Source organism: Gavialis gangeticus, unplaced genomic scaffold (genome assembly GCF_001723915.1).
Source record: "Gavialis gangeticus isolate Ggan-Ray unplaced genomic scaffold, GavGan_comp1, whole genome shotgun sequence".
NCBI lineage: Eukaryota > Metazoa > Chordata > Crocodylia > Gavialidae > Gavialis > Gavialis gangeticus.
The window spans coordinates 3,111,056-3,115,863 of NW_017729008.1; the positions used below are offsets into that span (position 1 = coordinate 3,111,056).

At 45.5% G+C, this 4,808-nt stretch overlaps 1 long non-coding RNA gene across 1 annotated transcript in view; it reads right to left on the reverse strand.

Moving 5' to 3' along the window:
• Nucleotides 1–3,544, reverse strand: part of LOC109292304 — an 8,812-nt gene extending 5,268 nt beyond the window's left edge. Inside the window, exon 1 of the long non-coding RNA XR_002096095.1 lies at nt 3,471–3,544. This is a non-coding gene — a long non-coding RNA (uncharacterized LOC109292304). The remainder of the gene's footprint in view (nt 1–3,470) is intronic.
• Between the last annotated feature and the right edge of the window lie 1,264 nt (nt 3,545–4,808).

Sequence of the window (4,808 nt, forward strand, 5' to 3'; positions counted from 1 at the left end):
TGTTTGATGTGTTTTTTTTTTTTTTTTTTTTTTTCACATGCACCCCCTACCCCAGTCACCCCATCCTAATTACACTACTGGACCACTCTCTCAGCTTCCTTCTCAAGGCCAGTTGGCTCTGCCTCTAGGTTTTTAGCCTATTTACTTCTCATGGAAATGACTTATCTCCAAAGAAACAAAACAAAGATAAAAAATAAACCAATCTTTCCTTAGACCCTAGGAAAACAACTCAAGTTCTATATTGCATTCCCTCAGTACTACAACCTTCTCTTTCTTTGCTTTCTGCTCCTGGAGCTTTTAAGCCTCTTTGTGGCTCCACTCTAATTCATTTATTAGTTGCAGCTGCTTCCAGCCAGGCTGACTGCCTACATCTGGGTTTCAGGCTGTTGGGTAGGGTACCTCCTTATAAAGACCTTTAAAACAGAGTAGAGTGTTCCTTGGCTCATAGTTCAATTTGGACTGAATAGACTGCTGAAATCACTGATTTGTAATGCCATCAAAATACTACTAATTTGTTGTGTTCCTTGTAGTTTGGTTGTTACTTCATTAGAGGACTTTGATTTACATATTGATTTTGCCCCGGGAAAAACTGGCCAAGAAGGAGAACATACAATTACCCTCAGAAAATATTTCAATTGTAAAGCAAGTGATTGTATCTTAAAAATGAGAAACAAATGGTCTTTGAAATCCAGTTGATTATATGTTTTTGTTGTAGCTGTTTGTGTGTGGGATCACGTTATAGTATCTTAGAAGCATTATATTTGGGGATAAGTGGAGGGGAAAATAGTCTTACTCTAGTTTAAATCAGCAAAGAGAACTTAGGTTCACCATTGAAATGCCTCATTCTAAGGAGTCATGTTGTACAATTAGTAACCCTGAGTTGCATGTCGAGAGTCTATATACACTTCTTATGTGCCTAATGTTAAGGCTTTCATTAGGAAACCGACTACCTCACAATTATCACGGGGTAAGAAGATTTATGCTGGCAGTTACTAATTCACTGTAGTAACTGCTAGCATGGAGTAACTAATTCACTGTAAATCAAGCCCTCACTAGTCTCACTGTATCTATAAAAAAACCAACACATTAAGCAGGAAGCTGCCTAATAAGTAGCAAATAGGATACATTGAGGAGAGGAGCAGGTGCTAAGCACTGCCTTCTCTGGGACTTGGCTATCTAACAACAAGTTAGTAAGAGGTCATTCTTTTTGCTCCAGATGCAGAGTCATTACATTTTCCTGTAATACATTACTTTAAGGTATTTCATAATGTGTTTTTTCTCAATAAAGCAAAGTTCTCTAGGCAGAGCTTTACACTGACAAGGCTATACTGTTTGCAGGACACTGAACTATACAGATACAGTCTGTCCCCACCATGTCATCCTCCTCCAAGAGTGCCTATGGCCTCCGACACAACCTGTTTTTTTTTTGATAATGAGAACTAGAAACAATTTAGGATAAAGCTGACAGGCTCCAGAGGAGGGGAAAAAAGGAGAACAGTTAACAGTCAAAAATTTCAACTGACTTGTACCTATTTTATCAAATTTTCATGTAAATGTAATTCAAAAAGACAAAAGAATAATGAACATTTATATTTAAGTACAAAATTCATACATAAAGTCCCTCCTAAAAAAAATTAAAAGGAGCATTTAATAACCTCAGAATGATTATCTTCTTTGAAAGATTTTCATACACTCAACTTCTGACCTTAATCCATGTGTTCACTCAGAATTGTTGAAATTAAGCAGCCTGGCTTCTTGAATTGATGTTTGATAGGGAAGTATTAAATAAGAAATAAGCAGAGCTATCTTCAGACAATATTGCACTACTTGCTTTGGAATATAGGTTACACCATAAGTGTATTTAGGGTGGAGTGAGATGGGCACCAGCCCTAAGTGCTGACTTAGAGGGGATGCTGGTATGCCCCCCACCACCCCCAGTGTCTTCCACAGGAGGGGCAGCCATGTTCAGCCTGGTCATAGAGAGCCAGGCAAGTGCAGCCCCAGGCCCCAGAGTGTAGGGGATGGGGATGAATGAGGCAAGTGGCAGATGCCCCGCTCCAGGCTTTGCTGTGGGAGGTGCAACCCTGTACTCAGAAGCATGGCGGGGGAGGAAGCAGGCAGGGCACTAGGAAGGGCCTCAGAGAATCCACGCTGACCCAGCTTCTGCCTCAGTGTGCAGCAAGCTTGTTCCTTAGCTACAGCAGCCAAACGTACAGAGTGCTTTCTGTTCCCTCTCCCCCTCCACTGCTTTCCAGTGGTCAGCACTATTCTCCCTACCTCTGCTCCAGGCACTGAAATATTTTGCTACATCTCTGGTTTGCATTCCAGAGAACAGTTGCTGGTTTTCTGGTACAGGATTTGTATAATTGCTGTTTAAATTACCAGTATTTATTGACTGTATACTACACCTGTTCTATGCTAGTGTAGAGGGACCTAGTGCAGAACCCAGCTCCAGCATATTCTAATGATGCACCACCCTCTTTGCAGCCACAGAATGGCATGCAGTAGAACTAGTGCTGCTTTTTGGGAGCTTGCTATAATCCGACCATGCCAAATGCCTATCACCTTGATGTGTTTTACTTACTGACTGCTGTAAAGAAAGCCTTTGCATTTGTTAGGAACATTATAAGACCTATTACTCCATTCTGAAAAGGTCATTTGCTTTTCTTTTAGTATTATTTTATGGAGAAGAATAAAGAAATGTTGTTAATCTGCTGAGTCGTTTTCAAACAAATAGACACCTATTACTGTGTTCCTCTTTCATTCCCAGGATTTGGGTGAATCCCCACAGCTTCCTAACAAACCTAGCTGGATATGTTTACCGCATTTGTGCAGTTGCTGTACTAAGCTTCAGGCCTATACTACAGCTTGTAGACCTATACTACAGACACTGTCAACACCCAGTAAATTACCCAGATAGGGAAAGTCTCACAATAGTTAGCCTGCACTGAGCTCTGTGTTTCCACACCTGGGCTACTACTGGCACTTGCACTAGCTTTCTATACTATATTACCCTGTAATCATAGCAGCTGATGGTGTCTAAAGGGCCTAATAAAAGGCAAGTATAAAAAATATTTATTTTTACCTGTGTGTATTTGCCTCTACGCAATTAGCATGTAGCAATGAACTCTGGCACAGTTCACGCTAGAAGCAGTATTTACATGTGCACCTGGGACCACAACATGTTGAGCTGGGGTGGAGCAGCCTCGGCTGGTAGGGAGCCCAGGGTATCAGCCTGCCAACCCAGAGATGCTCTGCCCTGACTTAATGTGCTGTGGAAGGATTGGCTGGCCAGAGGGTGCTACAGTGCAGGCTAGCTGGCAGACAGCTCTTACATTGTAGCACAGTCCGTCCCTGTCACCATCTACATGTGCTTTTCAGTGTGCTAAATAACTCTGCTGTAGGATAGTACTAGTCCTGGACAGTATCCTACAGTGGAGTTAATTAATTAACTGGTCCCTAATAGAGACACATATGTAGACAGTAATTCTTTACTGTGGAGCTAATTAGTCAACCACAGTAAAGTGCATAGGTAGATGCACCCAGTGGGTATGTCTACAAGTTCATTAATGCACAGTATAGGTTTTCTTCAATTTATATGGGTGCCATGGTGCAGGCAGGTGGTGTTGGCTGCTCCCAGGTCTGCTGCAGCAGCTGGGGTGAGTGGGGAGAAACGGAGCCCCAGGAGGTTCGGGGCACAGTAGCCCAGCGGTTATAGGCAGTCGGTGCTGGCTGCTCCTGTGGCTGTTGCAGCAGGGACTGGGGTGATCAGGGAGAAGCAGAGGCCCCAGGCTGCAGCAGGCAGCAAGATGGCAGGAACTGTGAGTGGGTCTGGGGTTCAGAACAGGGGTGTGGTGGCACAGCTCTTGCTGCTACGTGCCCCCCAGGAAGGCTACAGGCTGGGGGACTGTGCCGGGCTCTTCCAAGGTGGGGGGCCACGGGCCCCCAGATCTGCACATGAGACAACAGCAGGCTGCTGCTGCAGGCTGGGGCTGGTGGTACCACTTGGCTCACCACAGTACTCAGCAGGCAGGTTGCGGGGAGCTACAGTGATTTTTGGGGTGGCAGTAGCTCCCCTCACAGCGCTGCTGCCACTGCCTGCCTGGAGTGCCAGGAAGAGCCTGGCCTTGCTTGCAGGAATGAGGGGGCACTGGGAAGGGGGGCTTCCAGTGTCACTCCAAAATTCACAGTAGCCCCACCAACCTGCCCATTGAGTGCTGGGGAGACTCCGGTGGGGCTGTCAGCTCCAGTCTGCAACAGCAGCCTGCTGTTGTCCCACACACTGATCCAGGGGCCTGCGCCGCCTCAGGAAGAGCCTAGTGCAGCCCCGCAGCCTGCAGCCCTCCCAGGTGGTGTGTAGAAGTAAGAGTCATGCCCCCCCATCCCGCACCCTGCATGCACTCACAGTTCCCACCACTTTGCTGCCTGCTGCAGCCCTGGGAGATGCTGACAAGCTGCACCATGCCCCTCTCCCCATTCTTTCCCTAGTCCCAGCCTCCCTCCTTCCTTCCCTCACTGCCCTGGGAACATATCACTATTTGTTACATTATAAAGTGGGTTTGCTTTATGCACCGTTCTCTGGGAACACACATACCGCATAAATTGAGGGAAACCTGCAGTTACTGTGCATTCAATATAGTACTTGCTTAATGAAGTACTAACTACGTGCACAGTAACTTGCACTATTGTACAGTAGTGCCAGTGTCCTGCACAGTAGCCTAATATTACTGCACAGTAGTGTATTAGCATGGTTTTTGCCCAGCATACTACTATGCAGTGTTATTAGACTCGTTTAGATGTGCCCAGTT